Raw genomic sequence first — 27,288 nt, 5'->3', positions numbered from 1 at the left:
AAATCACATTATCATAGTTGTTTGTGCAGCTACCAGAAGAGGAATTTGAGAACTGGAACCAACAGAAACCAAGCCATCAAAACTACAGTATCAGGTGAGGAGTGTTCTAAGGAAGAAGTGGGAGGCCAGTCATCTAGTGGGAACAGGAAGCCAAGAGCTGAGAACAGTCAAGGAGATGCACTGAGCCTCACCTCCTGCTTGGTCCTGGCCACTTGGAGCCCAGCTGGGCCAGTTTCTACCCATCTTGGCAAGTTGTGGTCGGGTGGCCCAGCTATCAGTCAGGAGGGGAGGAAGCAGCAGGCCAAGGCTGTCAGGAAACCTCACACCTAAAAACTCCTCACACATCTGCAAGACAAACAGGGAAGGACTGAAGACTCCAATAGCAGCACTGAACGTCGGTCTCAGCTCAGCACTAATTCTTGCTCTTTCAGTCAGGGGAAAATAAGTTTTGAGCTCAAGAAATAAAAAAATCTTACTGCCGTGTTTTTTAATATGGAAAAATAAGAAACAACCAAAATCTCATGAGATATCAGCAAAATCGTGGAGCAGCACTTGATCAAATAAATAGTATGTAGTCATCATAAATCATGTTTTCAAAGAAATATTGACTATCCCAAGGAAATGCTTCTAACATGAGAGTATGGCAAAAAACAGCCTAACCTACCACAACGTGCTCTGGATTCGCTGTGGAAAATTATATTTATGCTCAATAAAGAAATGATTCTGAAAAATGTAGCTTTGTCTTACATAATAAATTCATACAATATTGATAGTACTGTTATACTGTTGGAACAGTCAAGGTTTATGAAATATAAAAATGTCCTTACTTTCATAACACTGTCATAAAATTTATTTTTTTAAAAGCCTGTCACCCGAAATGTCTAGAAATGTTGAAAATAACTTAATTGGGATAGAAGTTACCTCATTTATGTTAGCTTTCAGCAACTTAGTTTCTTTTTGTCCTTTTGGAACTAAATACAAATTATAAAACTTAAAGTTACTACATGGAAATTATAATTATTCACATAAACTTTTCCACAGAGCAGATTAATACACATTGATCTTTACTTCTAATAGATATAAACAAAAGTAGTTAACTATTTTTGTTAGGTTGTTATGTGATCTAACTACCCGAAGGAAAAAAAGAAAACCCTCTTTGCGCATAATTTTTAATTATTTGGAACAGTTTTGAATGGTGCAGACTTTCTGTTAGAATAGACTGAGAACCAACCAAGTATAGGTAGATTTTTACTTCCTTAGGCTTTGAAACCATAAAGTAGAGGGAAGGAACCGCTCATGCTCTTGTTTTGTTTTGCATGATATCCTATGCATGAAGTTAAGTTGCTTGGGCTACAGGCACAAAATGTCACTTCAGCAGCCCTCCAGAACTTGGAGATTGGGAAGTGCATGAGCCTTGTTGATAGAGAATGAGCTTTTGATTTTCTTAAAGACTAATAGAGGGAATAAGAGTGACCTGGCATAAAGGAAGGGCCGACTTCAGTGAAAAAGTGCAGATGCTCAGGTAGATCGCCTTTCACATCCCGCTGGAAAGAGACAAAGCCAGAGATACTAGGCCCCCAGCGACAGGAACCTGAGGATCAGGACAGGTTGATGGGCAAGTGCGCGGAGACAGGGCACAGGAAAAGCACAGGAACCACAGGGAGTCCTGGTAAAGGAGTGTGTGAGTTGATGCCAGTAAGGCAAAAGAATGGTCAGTTATAGGTCAAGGAAGCTAAAGTATGGGGTGTCTAGGAATCCCATAGTGTAGCCTCTTAGTTTCTTTGCAAACTGATGAGTAAGTCTTAGGTCTTGCATATTTCCTTTCTTCTATATTCTCTGGTCCCCTTTACGCCCAGGAGATACAACAGCTAATTCAGGCACTAGTGGGCAGCTGGGAGGCAGGATTCTGGGTATCATCCACCTGCTTGTGGTGGGGATGGGTACATTGAGAAGACGCTGGCGAGTGTGTGGGTGTTTGAAGACAAGGCTGGGGTGGAAGGAGGGCTGAGGTCAGAGATCTGTCCTATCTCTACTGCTCTGGGGTAATTCTTGCTAGTGTTCAGATTTGCCCCACTAAGTAGAGGTATAAAAATACAGCTTGCACATGAGGCCCTAGTCAGGAATATCTGCCCTCAATTCAGTCAAAACTATGCTCTCTCTTTTCGATTCACCACAAGCACTTCCCTCACTCTCAATATTTGTCTTTAAGATGTTCAGAATGACATCACTCAATCGTTAGGACAGTTCCAAATGCATGTATTCTTTTATGGTTTCTACTTCCCATTCCCCTCTCTACCCACACCCATATTAAAAAGAACTTGAGGTCTATAAATTTATGTCCTATATAAACTGAAATAGAGAATCAAAAACTCTGTGGAGAAAGGGGGAAGCAAGTATACAAGCTGATATAATTACTGCAATAGAGCCAGCCACAAAAAATTGAGGAAGATAAAACTACTAAGTATTATTTTCTATATCTACTAATATCTCAGAAAATAAATCATTTCCATGATACTAATTACCATCAATTTCATTGTAGTTGATTAGAAGTTGTCTTATACCTATAAAGAAAACTAACCCAAAAGATTAGTAGATTTCTTTTTTTTTTTTTTAATTAATTTATTTATTTTTGGCTGTGTTGGGTCTTCGTTTCTGTGCGAGGGCTTTCTCTAGTTGCGGCAAGCGGGGGCCACTCTTCATCGCGGTGCGCGGGCCTCTCACTGTCGCGGCCTCTCCCGTTGCGGAGCACAGGCTCCAGACGCGCAGGCTCAGTAGTTGTGGCTCACGGGCTTAGTTGCTCCGCGGCATGCGGGATCTTCCCAGACCAGGGCTCGAACCCGTGTCCCTTGCATTGGCAGGCAGATTCTTAACCACTGCGCCACCAGGGAAGCCCCAGTAAATTTCTTAATATCAATCTCAGCAAAAATGACACTAGATATCAATAGCTGTATAAAGGCAATCATTTGGTAAAATCAAATGTGAAAGATAAATACAAGGATGCTTAGTCACAAACATGGAGGCTGGAAATCAAGTAGAGTGAAGCAGTGTTGAATAACAGAAAAAAATCATGGGATTTGAAATCAAACAGACCTTCTCTATTCAATTTAGTTTCACACCAATTAGCTGTGTCACATAACCTCTCCATGCTTCAACTTATTCATATTTAAATCTTTGAAAGATTGTTTTGAGAAATAGAGATAGATATCTAATGAAGCTACCTGGCTCACAGAGATCACTCAATAAATGGTATATATTTATTAATTGAGCACCTGCGATGAGCCAGATACTATTCTCAGTGCTAGAATTACAGTGGGGAATGAGGGAAATCTTTGTCTTAGTGATGTTTATGCTGTGATGGGGGCAAATAGCCAACAAACAAGTAGGAAAAGAAGAAGGAAGGGAGGAAGACAGAGAGCAAGAGAGGGAGTGAGAAGGGGAGAAGAGGAGGGATGATTCAGAGAATGATGTTTCCTAGAGAAACAAATAAGGTAATAGGATAGAGGGTGTCTTACAGCAAGGGATAACTACTCTAGCTAATTAGTCAGGGAAGGACTCTTTGAAGAAATGTCATTTTCTCTGAGTCTTGGATGATGAGAAAAGAAGCCAGAGTAAGTTGAGATCTTAGGGAAAGACCATTCCAACGAGAGGAAATGGCAGGAGAAAAGGCTGTGAGACCAGAACAGATTTTGCATTTTCCAGAGACAAAGGGAAGAGCAGTGAGTGGCAGGGAGAGGAATGTAATAAGTGACAGAGAGAGGGGTACAAGATTAGGTCCAGGATGTTGGTGAGAACAGCTCAGGTAAGCCCTTGAGCCCTAATACATTTTAGATTCTATTTAATTACAATGGGAGGGTTTTCAGTGGGGAGTGATATGATCAAATATAATCTTTAAAAAGAATATTCTGTCTGATAAATGAAGAATGAAAGGGGAGTACCTGTGGGTAGAAAGAGCATGAAAGCAGGCAGACCAGTTAAGAGGCTGTTGGAACAGTTCAGGTGAGACACATGATTTCTTGGACTAACCGTGTAGCAGTAGAGGGAATGAGATATGGTTGGATTGGGGATATATTTTGGAGGTATAGCTGACAGGACTCCCCAAAGAATGGGATGTGAAGGAAAGAACGAGATCAGGGCTGATTGCCAGATATTAGACTTGAGCCACAGTCTGACTGGTAATGCCATTGAAAGAGGAGGGAAGGGATGGTTAGTGTGAGGATTGTCAGACACCTAAGTGAAGATGCTAAGCATACAGCCTAGAGATCAGGACCACTCCTGGAAGAAAATATTTGTTTAAAGTGTAATGTAAACTTGCATTATGTAAAATGTCCAATCCAGTCTCACCAAACTGAAAAACAAAAAATTTAACTCTATTAACTGGTGATATGCACTGTTTTTTGTGAAGTTAGGTCTTCTTGAAAACTTTTATTTAAATGACTCTTAAGCTGCCTTTGTTGACACACAAGGGTTGGTTCAGTAAAAACCATAATTTCTCCGTGGTCATCAAAACCTGATAGAAGGAAGTGATGATTCAGTTACAGTATCAAAAGCATGGTTTCCATATCAACAGAATTCTTACAGCATATAGTCATTCATTCTAGATGAAATGCTGCTTCACTGGTTCGTATCTTGTGACAGGTGTAGTTAAAATTCTTTCTTCTGTAAGGAAAAAAAAGAAAGAGAGGTACCATCAGAGTTATATTTTTCCTGAAACATCTAATAATATGCAAACTATCCTGGCATTAATTACGATAAACTGATTTGGGTTGAATTTTTTTATTCTGCTCTGGTAGGGTCCTAAGGCTAACCTAGTCCCACTATCTCAGAGTTGTGATCTAAGGCAATATAACCAATCACTATGCTACATACTCAAACTCCCAGTTGAAATGAGTATCAGGTGGTGACTAGAGTTACCTGCCTCTACTCAAACATCCAGTTAGATCTGTCTTGAGAAATCAACTATTCATTGACTGAGAACTACAGTGATACTTACTATTTGTTAAATGTCTACTCTATTCCAGACTGATATATTATCTCATTTTAATCATCACAACTAATTTGGAAGGTTTTTATTTTAGAGATTCAATGAGAGTGTTACTTGCCCAGAGGTAGAACTTGGATTTCTACACAGCTGTGTCTATATCTAAATGTACTTCCATTATTTTGTGCCCATCAGTAAGATTAGCATCATGAAGCTGAAGATACGGGGGTGAATTGTCACAATGACTGCACTTTCACATGGTTCTGCAAACACATACAGTTGATTTTCAATATTTCCAGTAGGTGTATTCTATAAAATCACTAGGAATACTGATTTAGCAAAACTGAATCACTTTGATCCTGGGGAAATACAGTATTAGGTTCCCATAAGGCTCTCTGGTCACACTTCCATCAACTAACCAATACTTAACCTTGTTTTATGTGTGTCTCTATTTAAAGACACCCTATTTAATATATATTATTGATTCATTTACATTGAGTTCACAGCCAACAACACTAACTCACGTCTGAACAAAGCTTACCTAATACCCATATTTTCTCCATAAGGCACATCCCAGCCTTCTTGTGCTTGGGAACACTAGACAGCACTTCAGCACTATGATTAGGGACCATTTCAAACAGTGAAATCACCAAAACAATAAATGAAAAAAAAACCCACAAACAAACAAACCCTAAAACATGGCGCTAAATAGATTGTGGAAAAGACATTTGTTGAGTGCTGGGAGTTTGAGGGGAGATTGAAAATACATGAACCCTGCCATCAGGGAGAGACAAGATTAACACACATGAATCACAGGTAAGAGAACATAACTGAGCGTGTGAATGGGATGAGAATGTTTTACATTGATCTACGTGTTATTGGTTGATTTTATCCTACACTTTCTCAGGCTTTTCAAGTACCAGTGATACTTTCTACATGAGCTTTTGTCAGGGGAGAGCAGATGACCCTAAAACAAAGAAGTCTATGAAAATTGTGACTCGATTTCTTAAATGCAGAGTAGACACTATAATCTGAAAGCCAAAGGGTTTTGTTGGTTTTTTTTAATTTGCAAGAACCAGCTTTTGTTGAGAGAAATGAACAGCTTGTGTGGAATTCTAAGAGCGGGGCTTTAATGATCAAGAACCTACTTTGGTGGGCTGAGCACTGAGTTTGCACTAACTTCCACAGAATAGTGAAAAATGTCAGTTTCTGTATCTGTCTTCCTACCCAAAAAGGAAATGAAGATCTACCAATGAGCAAGAGAAAGAGATTCAGAGAGAATAAGACAGGGTGCTTAATGAGTAAGATAGCTGATGGTGAAATCTGTTCCCTCCTGCAGCCAAACCTTAGGTGGAGTGTGGTAAAGATACTCAGTATGACTTTCCAAGTCAGAGCCCAAGAGGACAGCCAGTCTCATAGAAAAGCTTTGATTATGAAGGCATTAAAACAACATGGCTCTTGGGCCATAAATTGGCAATGACTGAGGGAAGCAGCTAGGCAAACATCTTCAAAGAGCCTTGCAGGGTCCTGCATATAATAGAATAATAGGATAGAAAACTGAGAGTTTTGAAACCCCAAGCAGAGGTATGGAGGGGCTACAGGAGTTGGTGAGTCACAAGAGATCTAGGAGCAGAGCAGAAGTTTGCAGAAGTGTGGGCTTCGTGGTTGATCACTACCAAGGCAGAGACCAGAGTCAGCAGCAATGGCTGCCAGCACACTAGGTCAAAGACCAGGCAGGATGGGTGATGCCTCATGGGTGACAACCACAATTCCCCTAAGCCTGGAGAGTGACAACACAGTGGCCATCAAAGGCCGAGGATGACAGGAGAACACAGATTACTCCTAAGCCCCCTGCCTACTGAGGTCACTCTTAAGGAGAAAAAGAAAACTGAATTTGACTGCAACCTGACTAAAAGAGGCAAAATCTTAAATTGGAAGTAAGGAGTTACCTTAACATGGAAAGATTAAGAAATTTAGGCTATCAGTAAAAATGAAGTCTACACATGGAGCTGAGCTAAGTTTGACCATAGAAAATTTTTGTTTTGTTTTGTTTTGTTTTCCCAGTACATATTAAAGAATTATTATTGGGCTAAAGTGTCTAATTTTTTTTTTTTACACACACAGACTGTACTTTATTTTTACAAGAGATAAATAAACTGACACCAAACATTGTAAATGGATGACCACAACAAAAGCAACAATGATTGCAATTACCAAACATGAAACACACTCATACTACGTCGTAATATTGACATTCAGTCCAGTAATCCTCCCAGAAAAAAATTTTTTAATGTGACATTTCTTCATATCTGATTTTTGGAACTTGCTGCGTTGGCTGAATTGTGATGCAGCAACAAAAAGCCCCATAGCATTTTAAAACTGAGTGACATGAGTGAGGAGAGGCCTGGGCAGGTAATGGAAGGAGGTGAAATGAGATGACCTCCACAGCAGGCTGGGCATAACCAGACAGGGAAGGGCAGGTCACTGGGTCAGAGGCAGTGCCCTAAGTTGCATAAGCAGAAACCTGCTGGGTGAGACAGACATATGGGATCATCAGAGGGCACCTGTGAAATGAGAAATTGCACGTTGGGAATTGTAAGTCCTGTAACAGAGAAGTTAGTAGGTTTACCTTTCTTGCCCTGTCTTGCTCCTTAGAGAGTCTACTCCTAGCGTCCCTGATAGGAGATGAGTGCCATGGGCCCTGAGCCTACCTGCTTTCCAATGGCACCCTCAGTTGAATGGACTGAGGGTTATACATGCTGGACCCAAGCAGACCAATTAGGAGCCCTTTCCCAGGAATTTGGAATTGAGACCCAAGGACTCCAGTTCACTGACCCTCAAAGTTTAGTGTGCATAAGAATCATGCAAGATTCCCAAGCTCCAGCAGCATATCTTCGGGACTAGAGCTGAAGGATATTTGATCTTCAGGATGTGTCTGATACAGTAGGTTTGGAGCTCAGGATCCTTTTAACAAGTATCCCCAGTAAATCTAAAACAGAAAGGCCATGGATCACAAATAGAGAAAGAGGCCTCTGGACTGGGAGGTTCTCTAGAGCTAAGGTGGTCATTTTGGGCCATCTAAATTGTGAAGCAGAAGAAAGAGGTCTAGAGAGAGAGAAAAGTGTAAGGCAGACACGCAGAGAGAGGTTGTGGGGCAGGCAGGAGGCTGGCTGATCAATCCCCCTTCCCAACCTTTCTCCCTTGCTTGCCTCACACTAGCAGAGACTAGAAATTCTAAGCACCTGTGCCCAGTCTTCTTTGAAGCCAGGAGGTCACATGACATACTTTGGGCCAATGAGAGGTGCATGGAAATCTGCTTTGTTGGGACTGGGCATCTTGGGAAAGCTTTTGCCTTCAGGATGGAAGGGTAGCCACCAAGCTGCTGCCCATGTTTGCTCTTCTTCCTACATAACACCTGGAGCAACAGTCACCTGTGATCCATGAAGCAAGAGAAACAGAGTCAACACATTAAGGATGCAAAGTGGGAGAAAGCCATCAAGTGATGGGTCCAATGCCCTCATCCCTGCTTGTGGCACACGTACATAGTAGAATATGTTTAAATATTTAGTGACTTTGTAGAAGTGTAATCAGGACTATGAGAAGAAAACTGTGGGTGAGCACAATCCCAGGGCATCCTGGAGTTGTATCAGTGACAGGAAGAGCCATTCATTACCGCTGCTGGTCTCACATAACCACCAGGAAGAAACAGTTGAGGGCAAGGAGGCATGTATAATAAATAGTCAGTTCAGGAGCAATCTTAACAGGGGCATTCTAAGATAATCTGAAGGAGAGCTAATGGCCCATCCAAGAAAATGAATCTGCTGGATTTTCCTAACTAGTGTAATGAACTACCCATAAGAAATATATAATTATCCTACAGACTATGTCACTATATTATAGTTATAGGCCAAAAGAAAAATATGAAAAGAAAAAAAAAGTCAATAGGAAAGGCAATTAAAATTCTATGACAAAACCAGAGAGCACTATCACAGAAGGACCTCAGCCTATGATTGGTGGCTCAGGTTTGAATCATCTTGGCCTGTATAACCAAGCTGCAGGCCCCAGCCGAGTTAAGGAGTCAACAACCCAGAACATGCGACCTCAGCTGATTGGAGAATAAGATTAAGAAGCAAAACCATAACAATTGTATTTTTTTAAGCAGGAATGATGAGAAGATATTTAAACAGTTTTGTAACCATAGTGACATTTTAGGTTATTCTGTTTGCTTCTTAGGGTGTTAAAAATTATATTAGTTTCCTGTGCCGGCTGTTACAAATTACCACGAACTTGGTGCCTTAAAACAACAGAAATGTATTCTCTCCCAGTTCTGAAAGAGGGCGGAAGTCCAAAATCAAGGTTGCACTGCCTCCAGAAGCTCTGGGGGAGAACCCATCCCTTGCCTCTTCTAGCTTCCAGTGGCTGCCAACATTCCTTGACTTGTGGCCGCATCATTCCAATCCCTGCCTCTGTGGTCACATGGCTCCTCCTCTTCCTGTGTCTGTCTAATCTCCCTCTTTCTCTTATAAGGACATTTGTGATTGGATTTAAGGCCCAGGCAGGTAATCCAGGATAATTTCCCCTTATCAAGATACTTAATCACAACAAAGGCCATTGTTCCTTAGAAAGTAACATTTATAGGTTCTAGGAATTAGGACCTGATATCTTTAGGTAGCCATAATTCAGCCTAATACAGAGAGTTACTAAGAAAATCTGATATACTTGACTTGCGATTTTCATTTACATTTAGATATGTTTAAGTTTATAATCAACTTATGAAAGTTAAGGGAATTATATTTTTTATTTATCATTTGGACAAGAAGTGTATGAGTATTTAACAGAATATTGCCTGTTTTTTTTTTTAACATCTTTATTGGAGTATTATTGCTTTACAATTGTGTGTTAGTTTCTAAAATAAATTTATCAGTTTAATATATCAGACTTTTTAAAATGGTAATGAATTTCTTCTCTGCTAAATGTTCTTGGATTTTAACAAGCCTATAACATTTTTCACTTGATGTCTCTCTAGATTTACTCTGTGTGTGTGTGTATGTGCGTGTGTGTGTGTGTGTTTCAGTAAGCTTGATAGACTATTTCTCATTCTTACCCTAAAAAATGAGGAGGGAATTGAAACTGATGCAAAAAACAAACTTACATGTGCACGCCCACCTGCATAGCCCATGAATGCCAAGAGCGAGGGTCAGGAAGTACAGGGACTGAACACACCGGGTCATTCACAGCAGCGGGCAGCGGCCCATGTGTGACTGCACAAGAACAGCCTCTGAGCTCACCAAGGAACTGTCACTTGCCTCATAATGACTCGTGTCTTCTGCCTGTGGGTTTTGGTTCCTTTAACAATGGGTCACAGGGCTGTTACAGAACACTTTGCTTTGTTTATTTCCACTTACCAGGCTAAATGTGTCCTCAGTTTTAAAGCTATGTTTTGAAGAAGGATGTTTGCTGAGATGCACTTTCACAGTGTACTCTGTTCCATGGGGCACATGACTGAATTCAGGGATTGCCCGTCATTATTCAGTTGAACATCTAGACAAGAAAAAAAACTTTTTTTTAATTAAAGTGCAGTTGATTTACAATATTGTGTTAATTTCTGCTGTACAGCAAAGTGATTTAGTTATACATATATATACATTCTTTTTTTATATTCTTTTCCATTATGGTTTATCATAGGATGTTGAATACAGTTCTCTGTGCTATACAGTAGGACCTTGTCGCATATCCATTCTATATATAATAACTTACATCTGCTAACCCCAAACTCCCACTCCATCCCTCCCCCAACCCCCTCCCCCTTGGCAACCACAAGTCCCTTCTCTATGTCCGTGATGGACAAGAAAGTTTTGAGAGAAAAAAAAAAAAAGCTTTGCCCCAAGACATCTGCTCCTCTCCTCGGATATTCAATTCTTAAGGTCATTCCTTTCCTGGCCACTGGCACTTATTTTCCTCCAAAGATTTCCCACCCCTGGCTTCTCAGAGATTTCTGCATGCCTGAGCAGATAGATGGTCTCACCTCACAGGATCTGCATGAATTGCATGAAGTGGGGCTCCCCAGGAAAGTGGTAATAGATCAAGGAGTCTCGGAGGCATGTGGAATGTTTTTTGTGTTCCCTGCATGTTGCCTACTGGTTGTTTTGTGTCTACTGAAACCACATCCACCACTGAAGAAGATTTTTCCTCTGGTCCTCTTTCAATTTGACGTGTGGTCAAAATGTTGGGCCAACGTTTTACTTCACGCTACTTTCCTTTTTGAGAATGACTTTATTGAATACAATGCACAGTATGAGTCACAGTAACTCAAGGCCATTAACTCTATAGGTTACAACAAACACTATAGAGTATTACTAATTATGCTGTACATATATGGCTTTTGATCTTCAGGATATGTTATAAACAAGAACTCAGTCACCTTCTTTATCATGTAATCAGTTCAACATGGCTGGCCGCGTTATTTTTCTTTTCTTTCTTTCTTTTTTTTTTTTTTCCTGCAACTGAGGAAATTGGAGGAAGATAGCTTAAGTAATTTAAGCTGGGTCACAAAGAGGCATTCTCTGTCAGAGAAGGAATATGCTCTTTTAGGATGACTAGATAAAGTAGAAATCACTTCAAGCAAGAAACACTTTAATATCACTAAATTAGTATAATTTTTGAGTCACTAAAGCAGCATTTCCTGAGTACTCTGGGAGTTACCTTGGACATCTTCCACTGAAGTACAAATGAGCCCCAACTCAATTAAGTCTTTGAGAAGAAATGAAGTTACGAGGGGTCTACATGGCATTTTTGTTTCTTCAGTGATGTGTTGATGGATGCGAGATGAAAAGTAGGTAGTCAAGAGCATTCCATAAAATTGAGAGGAATGGGAGAGGAAATTAATGACGAAGACAATTTTAACTGGGAAGGTAATAAAATTTGCTTTCCCATTCCTAATAATATATATGCTTTCTAATGTTGGGTTTTCTGACTCCTTAATGAAAATGACTCTAGAAAATTGGAGGGGACATGAAGAAATAGCACAGATTTGGAAGTCTACAGGGAAATGTCAAGTTCCTGGTTGAAGATTACATTTTAAACACACCTTGATCGGCTTAGTCACTCGAGTGCCTGAACATTGCGGGCGTTTGTTTGCCATCTGACTGTGTGGGAATTTCTTTTGGTGCTACTGAGAACAGTGTATAGAAAATCTCAAAAGTCATTGCAAAGGGTAGTGACTAACTTGAAACTCCTTGAAGAGAAAATGGGGAAATTTCACAAAGGTCCCACCAGAGGTGGAAAATAATGAGTCTTAAAGTTTTGGGAACTGATTATATAAGCACATAAAATCAACAAACAGAGTGGGAAAATTCATTTCCCAGGGAGTCCTGAAGGCAGCCATGCCAAGTCATCCCAAAGCCTGTGTCACTAATAAATCCCCACAGACAGGACCTATGTTACCCAAGAAAATATGACAAGACTCATGTGGAAATCCTCACTGTGTCCAGCAGAGTGCTTTTCAAAATCACATTTTTCAATCAAAATAAAATTCAAAATATCTATATAGCTAGATACACACATCAATGTAGATACCCATACAGAATATAGTATAAAGAACATGGAATTAAGAGCCAAAACCCCTGGGTTGAGAATCATCTCTACCTTCGTTCCTCTGGAAAATCTTTGAACTTTGGTTTCCTATTTGTAATATGGGCTAATAATGCTTTTTAAAATCTAAGTTGTTATGAAGCTCAAATAAGGAAATAAATAAACATGAAGGCACTTTATAAACTAAATAACTATTCAAATGTAACTTACTATTACGTTCATCATTATGTAAGAAAACTCAGTATATTGGGAAAACCTCAATATTCTCTGATGTTGTGGTCATATCGATACAACACATGCAAACCAAGACCAAGTCTGGAGCTAAAGATAAGGGAGTGGGGGTTAGGGACGCAGACATAAGGTGCCTCCTAATTTGATGCTCTTTGCTGGACAACTTAGAATAAAGCAGGAGTCACAAGTGATTATATATTTCCCCTCAACTCATTCCACCAGAGACTCCTCTGGGTAAATAAGGTCCTTACGAAAATGAAGAAAAGTTATTCCTGTTAGTAATAACTGACAGGAATTAGGTGTGGTAAGAGCAGGACCCAAGCCACTGAGCTTGCTTCGCAACCACTTACTACTCTCAGGGCCCCAGCCTAGACAAGCCTGTGCCCCCACCAAGACTCCCTCTTTGCTCCATCAAGGCTCTCCTCAGCCTCTCTCTCACTTCCTGCTGCTTCTCCAGTCCTCTCTGATATATCTGGGCCCTTTTGTCCCAGGCCCCTTCTCCCTTCACTGTTGCAAAGGTACTGCTTTTTCTACTCACAAATTACTGAACTACAATGGAGCTGCCTGCCTTCACACTAATAGACTAGGGTGACCCCTTGGTAACCAACCTCTGGGGTTGGTTGGACAGTTGAAGCTTAGCCTCAGCTAGGAAGGAACTAAGAAGTTCCCTTCTCACAGGATCTGTAATTTGACCTCCTTCTCAGAACAGATAAGAGGGATGTGGTTTTTACTTACTGGCCTAAAGGCACATCATACATTCATTTTACAGATGCAAAAATAAAAATAAAAAAGGAAACCCTAGGGAGACAGAAAATGTCATACGAAATTTTATAAAGAAAATCTTTGGGTTTTCTTTCTTTCTTTGGTTTCAACCCAAAGAAAAGTAAGCTACACCTGCATGTCAGGACTGCCAGGAATTTCCTAAGATGTATCAAAGGGATCTATAAACATAAATCACCATGGGCTGCCCAAGTGTGCAGGTGAAGATAATACCTTAGACAATCAGAGTGCTCTGGTTTACAAAGGATTTTCATTTTTACAATCTTTTTTGATGTACATAACCCTATGAGGTAATCAGGCCATATATTATTATAATTCCTACTTTAGAGATGACAGAATGAATGCTTAGGGAAGCAAAGTGACTTCTAAAATCACACCGCTCATAAGTGGTGAACAGGGGAGACTTTAATCTCTTGACTCCTAATCCTATGCTCTTTCTACAAAAGAACTAGGACTGAGGGTGGTGGGGAGAACACACTGCAGGAGAATGCTGTTGACAGTTCTGCCTGACAAGTTGCTGTAGCAGCATTGCCTTTGGGACACCAAACCCCTAGTAGACCCCTCCTGTTTGCATAGACAAATCAGCCCTAGGCCCCCCACAGTGAAGCTTTAAGACTGGTCTTCTGTAGAACTACTCTCTGAGGAAGGGGAGGACTGGAGATGTCCCAAGGGCTGCTGTTTTGTTTGAAAGTCTCACCTTCAGCCATTCTTCTAGCTTACTGGGTGTGTGACCACTGTTGATGCAAAGTTATCTGGAAGGACGACACATGAGTCATTGTCATCCCTTCCTATGTCACCAACCATGTCCTCAGTGCTCACTTTGTGCCAGGCCCTGCTAGGTGTCTGGAACACAAAATGTAGTAAGGGTTAAGTCATGAGCTAAGTGGGGGGATGGAAAAATGGAAACAAGCAAGTACAGAATTGTGTATAGAGAACAGTGGAGGGAGAGGTGGCAAAGGAGAGCATCCGATCCCAAACACATCATCAATTTCCTAAGCAGAGAGCAAGAAGGGGGTAGTTTTTTTTTTTCTTCCAGATTTATTGAGATATAACTGACATACAGCACTGTATATGTTTAAGGTACACAGCATAATGATTTGCTTTATATACATTGTGAAATGGTGACCACAATAAGTTTAGTGAACAACCATCATCTCATATAGTTACAAAATTAAGAAATAGAAAAAAGGGGGGCGGAGTCAAGATGGCAGACTAGGAGGACGCGGAATTCGCGTCTCTGCACAACTAGGGCACCTACCAAGCACCAGTGGGGGACCACGGACACTTAAGGGGATGGGAGGAACCCCCAGTGACCAGCTTGTGAGATCTTGGTTCCCAGGCCGGAGGTCAGGCCCGAGCTTCTGTGGTGGGAGTTCTGAGTCCAAACCACTGGATTAACAGAGAAACTCAGACCCCAGGGAATATTAATCAGAGTGAGGCCTCCCAGAGGTCCTCATCTCAGCACCAAGACACACCTCTATCCAACTGCCTGCAAACTCCAGTTCTGGATGTCTTAAGCCAAACAAACAGTAAGACAGGAAAACAGCAGCACCCATCAAAAAAAAAAAAAAAAATTAAATGACAAAACAATATGTTACAGATGAAGGAGCAAGGCAAACACCAAAGACGAAAGACCAAATAAATGAAGACAAATTAGGCAACCTACCTGACAAAAAATTCAGAGTAGTGATAGTAAAGATGATCCAAAATCTCAGAAACAGAATGGAGAAAATAAAAGATACATTTAACAAGGATCTAGAAGATCTAAAGAGCAAACAAACAGTGATGAACAACACAATAAATGAAATTAAAAATACTCTAGAAGGAATCAATAGCAGAATAACTGAGGCAGAAGAATGGATAAGTGAGCTGGAATGGTGGAAATATGGTGGAAATAACTGCCAGGGAGTAGAAAAGAGAAAAAAGAATGAAAAGAATTGAGGACAGTCTCAGAGACCTCTGGGACAATATTAAACGCACCAACATTCGACTTATAGGGATCCCAGAAGAAGAGAAAAAGAAAGTGTTTGAGAAAATATTTGAAGAGATTAGAGTTGAAAACTTCCCTAACATGGGAAAGGAAATAGTCAATCAAGTCCAGGGAGCGCACAGAGTCCCATACAGGATAAACCCGAAGAGAAACATGCTGAGAAACATATTAATCAAACTATCAAAAATTAAATACAAAGAAAAAATATTAAAAGCAGCAAGGGAAAAGCAACAAATAACATACAACGGAATCCCCATAATGTTAACAGCTGATCTTTCAGCAGAAACCCTACAACCCAGAAGGGAGTGGCAGGACGTATTTAAAGTGATGAAAGGGAAAAAACTACAACCGAGATTACTCTACCCAGCAAGGATCTCATTCACATTTGATGGAGAAATTAAAACCTTTACAGACAAGCAATAGTTAAGAGAATTCAGCACCACCAAACCAGCTTTACAACAAATGCTAAAGGAACTCCTCTAGGCAGGAAACACAAGAGAAGGAAAAGACCTACAAAAACAAAACCAAAACAATTAAGAAAATGGTAATAGGAACATACATATTGATAATTACCTTAAAAGTAAATGGAATAAATGCTCCAACCAAAAGACACAGACTGGCTGAATGGATACAAAAACAAGACCCATACATATGCTGTCTACAAGAGACCCACTTCAAACCTAGGGACGCATACAGGCTGAAAGTGAGGGGATGGAAAAATATATTCCATGCAAATGGAAATCAAAACAAAACTGAAGTAGCAATTCTCATATCAGACAAAATAGACTTTAAAATAAAGACTATTACAAGAGACAAAGAAGGACACTACATAATGATCAAGGGATCAGTCCAAGAAGAAGATATAACAATGGTAAATATTTATGCACCCAACATAGGAGCACCTCAATACATAAGGCAAATGCTAACATCCATAAAAGGGGAAGTCGACAGTAACACAATAATAGTACGGGACTTTAACACCCCACTTCACCAATGGACAGATCATCCAAAATGAAAATAAATAAGGAAACACAAGCTTTAAATGACGTATTAAAGAAGATGGACTAAATTGATATTTATAGGACATTCCATCCAAAAACAACAGAATACACTTTCTTCTCAAGTGTCCATGGAACATTCTCCAGGATAGATCATATCTTGGGTCACAAATCAAGCCTTGGTAAATTTAAGAAAATTGAAATAGTATCAAATTTCTTTTCCGACCACAGCGCTATGAGACTAGATATCAACTGCAGGAAAAAAAACTGTAAAAAATACAAACATATGGAGGCTAAACAATCTGCTACTAAATAACCAAGAGATCACTGAAGAAATCAAAGAGGAAATCAAAAAATACCTAGAAACAAATGACAATGAAAACATGATGACCCAAACCTATGAGATGCAGCAAAAGCAGTTCTAAGAGGGAAGTTTATAGCAATACAGCTCTACCTCAAGAAATAAGAAAAAATCTCAAATAAACAACTTAACCTTACACTTAAAGCAATTAGAGAAAGAAGAATAAAATAAAAAACCCTAAAGTTAGCAGAAGGAAAGAAATTATAAAGATTAGATCAGAAATGAATGAAAAAGAAATGAAAGAAACAATAGCAAAGATCAATAAAACTAAAACCTGGTTCTTTGAGAAGATAAACAAAATTGATAAACCATTAGCCAGACTCATCAAGAAAAAAAGGGAGAAGACTCAGATCAACAGAATTAGAAATGAAAAAGGAGAAGTAACAACTGACACTGAAGAAATACAAAGGATCATGAGAGATTACTACAAGCAACTCTATGCCAATAAAATGGACAACCTGGAAGAAATGGACAAATTCTTAGAAAAGCACAACCTTCCGAGGCTGAACCAGGAAGAAATAGAAAATATAAACAGACCAATCACAAGCACTGAAATTGAAACTGTGATTAAAATCTTCCAACAAACAGAAGCCCAGGACCGGATGGCTTCACAGGCAAATTCTATCAAACATTTAGAGAAGAGCTAACACCTATCCTTCTCAAAATCTTCCAAAATATAGCAGACCTAACACCTATCCTTCCAAAAATCTTCCAAAATATAGCAGAGGGAGGTACACTCTCAAATTCATTCTATGAGGCCACCATCACCCTGATACCAAAACCAGACAAAGATGTCACAAAGAAAGAAAAATACAGGTCAATATCTCTGATGAACATAGATGCAAAAATCCTCAACAAAATACTAGCAAACACAATCCAACAGTATATTAAAAGGATCATACACCATGATCAAGTGGGGTTTATCCCAGGAATGCATGGATTCTTCAATATACATAAATCAATGTGATACACCATATTAAAAAATTGAAGGATAAAAACCTGATAACCTCAGTAGATGGAAAAAAAGCTTTTGTCAAAATTCAACACCCATTTATGTTAAAAACTCTCCAGAAAGTATGCATAGAGGGAACCTACCTCAACATAATAAAGGCCATATATGACAAACCCACAGCCAACATCATTCTCAATGGTGAAAAACTGAAACCCTTTCCTCTAAGATCAAGAACAAGACAAGGTTGCCCACTCTCACCATTATTATTCAACATAGTTTTCGAAGTTTTAGCCACAGCAATCAGAGAAGAAAAAGAAATAAAAGGAATCCAAAATGGAAAAGAAGAAGTAAAACTGTCACTGTTTGCAGATGACATGATACTATACATAGAGAATCCTAAAGATGCTACCAGAAACCTACTAGAGCTAATCAATGAATTTGGTAGAGTAGCAGGATACAAAATCAATGCACAGAAATCTCTTGCATTCCTATACACTAATGATGAAAAATCTGAAAGAGAAATTAAGGAAACACTCCTATTTACCATTGCAACAAAAAGAATAAAATACCTAGGAATAAACCTACCTAGGGAGACAAAAGACCTATATGCAGAAAACTATAAGACACTGATGAAAGAAATTAAAGATGATACCAACAGATGGAGAGATATAGCATGTTCTTGGGTTGGAAGAATCAACATTGTGAAAATGACTATACTACCCAAAGCAATCTACAGATTCAATGCAATCCCTATCAAACAACCAATGGCATTTTTCACAGAACTAGAAAAAGTATTTCACAATTTGTATGGAAACACAAAAGACCCCGAATAGCCAAAGCAATCTTGAGAAAGGAAAACGGAGCTGGAGGAATCAGGCTCCCTGACTTCAGACTATACTACAAAGCTACAGTAATCAAGTTCTACAGAATAGTGAGCTAATGTTTATTCTTGACAAATTTCCTAAACCTGCTATTAAGCATGTGGTTTAAGAACATATTTTTTTAAATGTAATTATCCATAGGGGCCAATATGGGTTTTTAGAGGCATAAAATCCCAAAATAAAGTAATAGACTTTTTTGATGGTGATTCAGAATGATTGCTTTCTCTGCAAGAACCTTCATAAAGATATTGCATTATTCAAACTCACAAGGGCTGTCCCAGAGGGTGTCTTAGCCGTCCTTGTTTAAGCAAACTTCTCAAACTATTTTCTGGTTTTCACAATTTTTCTCTCTTCCCTTGGCTCTGTCTTCCAGCGATAATTTCTACTTTCAAGAACTCTAATACCCTATATAATAGTGATAATGTTTTGAAGCTATTATATCCATGGATTTTTTATTTCCTTTCCCACCTAGCATGTGTATAATGGGCATTCTGCTGTGATAGTCCAAGGAGAAAGGAGGAGAGTGAGTGACCCTTCAGAAGGGCACAGTTCAGGAGAAGGTTTCATCAGATAGCAAGGTAATGTGGAATGCCTGCCCACTGGGTCTTGGTGGATGATAAGTAGGAGAAGAGAGGCAAAGAGGGAGGGCAGAAATTTCAGAATTGCAAGCCAACACTTTAATGGTGGAAATACCCGTATGGGTATAGAAAAGACTGAGATCATGCTGGGCTAACAGCACGTTTAGGATGCAGCCACATCAGCATGGAGAAGGAGCCACAGAGCAGCACTTGGGAAGGGCAGTGGATAAATGATGCACCTGAGGCAGCACTCCAGATTTCCCATGACCCACGAAGAACACACTGTAACTAGAACCTGCCATGGCCCATGTTGAGGTACACCAAGACCTGTGGTGAAGATGAAGACATGGTATATGTCTGGGTCTACAGTCTCCTATGAGAGGTACCAGGATGATGGCCAAATGACCACACAGGCACCATGTGACTCTCAGATCTTGTCTCTCCTCCACCATCACAAACCACGGGAGCCTCGTCCCCCTGACATCAAGATGCCGCCTTGGAAAGGAGCAGGGGGCAGAAAGTGAACTAAAAATGATGGAGCAGTTCCCTGAAACAAACTATACTAGAAGAGAAAACGACATCATAAATTGTCAAACTTAAAGTCAGTTTTCCCCTATGTAAAAGGATACATTTTCTAAATTATAAAACCATGACTCTCATGGGTGAGGGATTTTATTAACTTAAGTTATGAGGAAACTGGTAAGATTTTACAGCATTTCACAGGAGAATTCAAACACACACACATATATATATAGGCCATCAGGAAGACTGAAATGAATACCAAAATTGGTCAATACTCAAAGGTAAATAATTAACTGCATCCGCACCAGACACAATTTGCAAGAGACATTTGCATTACTATCAGTATTCTACAGCTCACAGAGTTGTAAAATAGCTCAAAGTCAATGACAGGTAGAGATAACTTAGAAGGGTGTACTAGATAGGACAGTCATCTTTTTTGCCCATTTCAAAGTCTTTCACAATTTTTCTACATATCTGCTACTAAGGGGTAGGGACTCTTGCAGAAGCTCAAATCAGTTATAGAAATTAAAGTTGTATATTCTTTGTGTATTTTAGAAGTAATGTGTAGATTACAACTCTCTATGACATCACCTTTCAGGGACATTACTACCATCTGCCACTAACATCCATTTGAATTATCCCTCATCAATGTTCTGTAGAACCAGTGGTGACACACTGAGCCAAAGCCCCTCAAAACCCAAAGAGTTCCTGAGCAGGAAGCCAGTGCTGCCAGGGTTGGGACTTCAGAAGAAGTGAGGAAAACACTTCTCCGCAAATTGAGGGCCAACCTCATTTATATGAGGAGATGGAAAACCATGCTGTACAGGCTCATGTCAACTTAGAGAACTGTCCTTTAGATTTTATTTGGAGCCCCCCTCCCTACTAAAGATCTTTCAGGTCCATCCAAAGGGCCATCTGAGTACAGGAAATGATCTGTAGATGCATACTCTTATTTGACAATCTTTAAAGACTCTTGTTTGTGGTACTCTTCCACCCATCCATCTATCCACCTATCCAGTCTTCTAGTTGTTCATACTAGGTCAGACACTGGGCTAGGCTTATCACCAATTAGTAGAAGTTTCCTATGTCTTATCAACTGATACCCTTCCATAGTGTTCTGTCTCCTGATTCAGGGAAATAGCATGGTGTCTGGGGGAAGGGGCAATGTGCAAGAGTCAAATAAACCCCAACTTATTAGCTGTCTCTCTTTCTTTCAGACAAATTATTAACATCTGTAAAATATGAGGGTGTAATTCTCACCACCTCATAACCTGCTGAGGTGCCACCATGTGGCTGGGTCTCAGGTTTAGGCCAATTGCTGGGAACCCATACTCTCTCCCTCCCACTTACATTCTTATTTTACTTCAGTCATTCATGCAAATTTTACATCTCAGTTCTGATTGGTTTACTAGCATAATATAATCTTTCACATTATTATAACTAATGTTAAAATGTCATAATTCTGTTAAATTACTGATAACCTAATTAACATGACTGCTTTGGACTATAATTATCTCATTTATCTCTTCTTTCACTATACACTTGTCATGAATGATGTCATCTCTTCCTAAATTTTTGTCACTTTCTTCTCAACTCCTGATTGCCTATTGCATTTTTCTCGTTTCTTATCTGTAGCTGGAGTTGCTCATATTATCAAACGCAGACTCATCAACTCCCTGCTGCCCCCGCAGAATCTGCTCCTCTTATGCTAAGCATCATCTTGTGACCAGTACAGCGTCCCAACATTCCAGTTTGTTCATAACCTGACACCTTTCCAGCTTTCTATTGTTCCATAAACATTGTTCTTTGTCAGGCCAGTGCTAAGAGATGGAGATAGAAGGAGATAGAACGCCCTCTGGAAGTTCAAAGACGGTCTATGGGAATTCAAGAGAGACAGTTATTTAATTCAACACATGGAATAACTTTCTTAAAATTTTTGTTTCTAAAGTTGAATGGGCTATTCCAGAAAATGGTGAGCTTTTTTTTACTGTACTGTTCAAGCCAAAGCTAAAGACTAGCCTATTGGGGTGAGAGAGGGCAAAAAATGTAGCCTCTAAGCCTAGATGTTTCTGGTTACCTACTGGGACATTGAAGAGGCAGCTGTAACCACAATAGGGAGATCAACCCTGCAGCTGCCTCCTTCTCCCTCTCCATCTAAGGAGAGGGCCCCCAAAGTCGAGGAGAAGCGAGGCAGGTGGTAATTGGAGGAGGGTGATAAAAGGAGACATCCTTTATCCTGGTGACCTTCACTTATTGATTTCCACAGGACTAAAAGAGCCCAAACAAAATTTCTGTTTGGGAGCACAAGATTTAAATTCATATCCTCTATCATTAAACAAATATTTATCCAGTGCCAGCCATGTGAAGTGTCTAGTACAGACTAAGTGAGAGAATGTTTGCCAAGGACATAGCACTTGAAGGCACAGTAAGCAATGAATAGGAGTTCCCTTTGGCCACTAGGGCTGTGTTGTTTTCACTTACGTTACTCTGGTAAAGTCCTGCTATTTAATTTGAGGAGTAGCAAATCTTCAAATCGCAGTCTCTGTCCTGCTCCTTGAAATTAAAATGAAAAGCTCGTCTGATCCTGACTGTATTACGTTTGTAGTGTAACCGATTTCTGTAACATCACTCATGGGAATTCTATATCTGTAATTGATGGCCCCCCTTCAGCAGTGAGGGGGTATTTGTGTGTGTTCCCCCACATGTTCCAGATATACTATTACTTCCCTGAGGACAAGGATTATCTTTGGATTTTCTTTAAGTCTAGCTCAGAGCCAAATATATTAAATGCTTATAAAGATGTTCATAAAAATGACAAAGAGGGGACTTTCCTTCGTGCAATGCTTGTCATTTTTGTCTTATTCTAGTTTCAGATGAAGAACAAAGTGTTCCATCCATCCTCACTCCAGTTTGTGCTGAAGAAAAAAAAAATACATGTAAAGACTTAAATGTTTGATTAGTTGTACGTGAAGAACTCTTATCTGGAAAGGAAGATGACAACGCTAATGATGAATTCACTGAGGAAATGCATTAGGTAAAGCGGATTGTCATCTTTTTTTTCCAAATCATGCGAAAGGGATTGAGGGAAACTCCTAACCATAGTGTGTCAACCAGGAGGGTATTTTACAGGTTTTCAGATCTGATATTAATGACTGCAACTGTTTCCTAGCAGGCTGTAACCTGCGATTATTCAAAAAAAAAAAAAGAAATTGAAGATGTCCAACTTTTTGATTAATTTATTATATGATCTCCAGCATCTCTCCTGCCACTGTTTCTTCGTGGATGGCACAGCTATGATGACCCTTGTGTCTGGCTACCTCCTGGAATATCATTATTGTCCGTCATATGGCATTAGCGAAGGACTTCCAACTCTTGGTCATCCGTTTCAAAGAAATGCAGCCTGAGCCATTGATGACATAACCCAGATGGATTTAGTCGTGTGCCACAGCAGAAAAGTAGACTGCAAACTCTGGTAAATGAAGCAGGTGGGAGGTTCCCAAAGGCCCTGCATCCTGATGTCTTAGAAGCCTGCCTCTAAGTATGAGACACATAAACATTAGTTGGTGGCCACTCAGGGTTCTCTGCTGCCTCGGTCCTCCTGGCCGTGCTGCTGGCTATGGCTTGACCTCAGGGCCTTATGCAAAACCATGAAGATGGAATAACTCTTCTTATGCCTCTTCTCTCCTCTCTCTCTGTGCCCCTTCCTTCCATTTGGTGCCCCCCAACCAGGACCGGGTAAATAATTTGAGGGCCTCATGTAAAATGAAAATGCAGGGTCCTTTGCTCAAAAATTATTAAGAAATTCAGGATGGCGCCAACAGAGTATTAAACCATGCATGGGCCCTTTTAAGTGTGGCGTCCTGTACAAATGCATTGGTCTCACGTCCACGAACCATCCATGCTCCCCACCCCTCACCAACAACCTCGGTCTCCTTACACCGCCTTAAGCTTTAGTAAGAAGCCGCACTCTGGCTATTCCAGTGGAACCGCCTTTCCTACAGCGCCCCATAGTGCCCCCTTCTCCTTTACTTCCTTTCTCTAGAACCCTGCTCTCTGCTGAATTCATTTGTGGTCAGGTGCTGATGCCTAACAATGGAATAATAAGGAGTGAGGAGTTTGCATTGGACCCAATGCCAAGTCGCTAGTGAAAGAGTCTGAGGCCCTGGGACAAGCTTCTGGAGGAAGGTACTCAGGCCTTCTCAATCAAGCACCAATTTCTTGCCTCTTCTTACCTGTGGTTTGGCCAGGAGTGTTGGGATATTTTTAATCCATATATCCATCTAATGTGTATTGAACACCTACTATTTGACAGCCATTGTGCTAAGTACTGGGAATGCAAGGGTGAATGAGATTTGTTCCCAGCCTTTGAAGAGCTCCCTTCTACTGGGGTTAGCAGAAACAAAAGACATAATCACAGAGCTGATCCTTGTCCCTCCCCTAGAAATGTAGAAAAGAGCAAGTGAAGAGGGAGGTGGGGAAGAATCTCTAAGTAACTATATATTTACTCCTCACCAAATTATATTTGAGCTGGGCAATGACTGAGATAATATATGTGAATTGGGATGAAAAAAATCACAGCATTGGGTTTAGTACTGTAGAGAAGGAAAGACTTTTCGTCTACCCTCTTAGGTTCTGTGCCTGGGCCTGAGAATTAAACTGACAAAAGACAGCTGAACAATTTTCTGAGCTCATATAGATCTGGAAGAAATTTGAGCACCTACCAGCAAGAGTGAAAAGACCTTGTTGAATACCCAGTGCATTCAGTGGAGACCAGTGAAGGATCATGCCTTAGCAGTAAGGTTAAATTAGCTCTAGAGTAAAAACTATTTTAGACCCTTACTAACAAAGTTGAAAATTTAGTCTCCACAATCAAGCTGATGGCAAGTAATGTAATTGCCTGCTAAATAATGTTCAACATTCTTTAAAGGAAGACAACAAAATCCAAACACTCAAGAGCATAACGTTCATACCATGTGGCATTCAATGAAAAATTACTAGATATGCAAAATAAAGCAAAAAGTCCTATAACCAGGAGGAAAATCAGTCTGTAGAAATAAAGCCAACATGGGTGATGGAATTTGCATATAAGGATTTTAAAACAGCTATTTAAATATATTCTCATATTTAAAGGCAAATATAAACACAATGAGTCTTTCAGTAATTACACTAAATATAAATAGCCTCCATTTTGGATTTTACATTTTATATTTGCATACACTTCAATTAAAAAGCAGAGATTGCCAGACTGGATAAAAAGCAAGACCTAGTACAAGCTGCTTTGGAAAATACCCTTAAATATAAAGACAAGGATAGATTAAAAGTAAAAGGATAGAAAAAATTATACTATGTCAACACCAATCACAAGAAAGCTAGAATAACTATGTTAATGTCAGATAAATGGACTTCAAGAAAAGGAAAATTATCGGGGTCAAGAAGGTCATTTCAAAAACAGAAGTAGAATCACAGATGCAGAAAACAAACTTATGGTTACCAGGGGATAAGGGGGTGGATGGAGGGATAAATTGGGAGGTTGAGATTGACATATACATACTACTATACATAAAATAGATAACGAATAAGAACCTACTGTATAGAACATGGAACTCTACTCAATACTCTGTAATGCCTAAATGGGAAAAGAATCTTAAAAAAGAGTAGATATATGTGTATGTATAACTGATTCACTTTGCTGTACACCTGAAACTAACACAACATTGTAAATCAACTATACTCCAATAAAAATTTTAAAGAAAGGTCATTTCATAACAACAAAAAGGTCAATTCATCAAGCGGACATAAAAATCCTAAATATACATTTTTTTAATAATACAGCTTCAAACTATGTAAAACAAAAACTGATAAATTGCAGACAGAAATAACCAAATCCACAATTATAGTTGAAGATACTTGATTAAAAAAAGGTCAATAAAAAAAAAAAGGTCAATAGAAAATCAGTAAAGGCCTGGGGACCCTAGCAATCAGCCAGCTTGACTTAATAGAATGCTGCACTCAGTAACAGCAGGATACCCATTCTTTTCAAGTGCACATGGAACATTAGCGTATTAGCTAATGTTAGAATATGGTCTGTATTAAGACCATATTCTAGACCATAAAATAAATCTCAATACATTTAAAAGGACTTAAATCATATAGAGTATGTCCTCTGCTCAAAATAAAATTAAAATACAACACAATAATAAAATGATATCTGGAAAATCTCCAAACATTGGAAATCAAGCACGCTTCTGAATAACTCATGGGTCAAAAAGAAATCACAAAGAAATAAAACACAATACAAGCAATCCTTGCCTTGCACAGGTTCTAATATGCACGGATTTCAGTTACCATCAATAACACCAGTCCCCCAACAGCATGGTTCAAATTTCAGTTCCCACAGTATACTAACTGTAAGTAATGCTATAAGGCAGCGGTCCTCAACGTTTTTGGCACCAGGGACTGGTTTCGTGGAAGACAATTTTTCTACGGACTGGGTGAAGGGGGGCCGGGGGTGGGGCGGGGAATGGTTCAGGCGGTAATGCAAGCGATGGGAAGTGGCAGATGAAGCTTTGCTAGCTGGCTGCTCACCTCCTGCTGTGTGGCCCGGTTCCTAACAGGCCGCGGACCAGTACCAGTCCACGGCCCGGGGGTTGGGGACCCCTGCTGTAAGGTATAAACTTCATTGTGAGGTCATCAGTCCATAAATCACTATGCAAATAACAGATGAGCGTCATGATCAGTGACCAATCACATCACTTCTCCCAAAATCTGTTGGCGATTCCTTGCTGTGTATTTATTATTCAATTCACACATATGTAGTAAAGCTGTTTCCTCCTTGTCTGCCACTAATAAACCACATGACATTTTACTGAAGTGGGTGAGCCAAAGAAGGAACTGATCAACAAAGATGAAAGTGTATCAAATAAGTGAAGACTGATCATCTTGGAAGCACAATTTGAATTGAACGCAAATGGAATTATCGAAGAAATAGCTAATGTGGGAATGTTAACATTACTGCTTTTTGAGAGACTCTAGATTTGCAGTCAGAGGAATGTAGTGATGGTGACATAATGAGGAAGTGACACTGGCAAAAATGTAACATTCAAGGAACTCTCAGATTTTTCATACCATTGAATGTGCAAAGGATAAACTGTGAGAAGCTGATCCAAACTTAGAAAGTTCTGAGTGTAACAATTCACAGGGGCGTAGAAAAAGTGCTCACTCCATATCATAAATTATACAATGAAGAGGCAGCAGCGCTGTTCAAACTACTCCTGATTCGTTTTTTTTCCAATTGTGCTAACATACATAATGTGAAATTTACCACTGTAATATTTCAAAATGTGCAGTTCAGTGACATTAGGTATATTCACATTGTTGTGCAACCATCACCACCAGCCATCTGCAGAACTTCTTAAAATTTTCCCAGA

General features: G+C 39.7%; 1 long non-coding RNA gene across 1 annotated transcript in view; it reads right to left on the bottom strand.

Annotated features, from left to right (window-relative positions):
• LOC309635028 overlaps positions 1 to 25,914 on the bottom strand; it is a 53,039-nt gene extending 27,125 nt beyond the window's left edge. The window contains exon 1 of the long non-coding RNA XR_014248590.1: positions 18,875 to 25,914. This is a non-coding gene — a long non-coding RNA (uncharacterized lncRNA). The remainder of the gene's footprint in view (positions 1 to 18,874) is intronic.
• Between the last annotated feature and the right edge of the window lie 1,374 nt (positions 25,915 to 27,288).

Source organism: Balaenoptera borealis, assembly GCF_965194805.1.
Source record: "Balaenoptera borealis genome assembly, chromosome: 9".
Taxonomy (NCBI): Eukaryota; Metazoa; Chordata; class Mammalia; order Artiodactyla; family Balaenopteridae; genus Balaenoptera; species Balaenoptera borealis.
The sequence above is the reverse complement of the archived record's forward strand: the minus strand, read 5'-3'. Positions and strand labels throughout refer to the sequence as shown.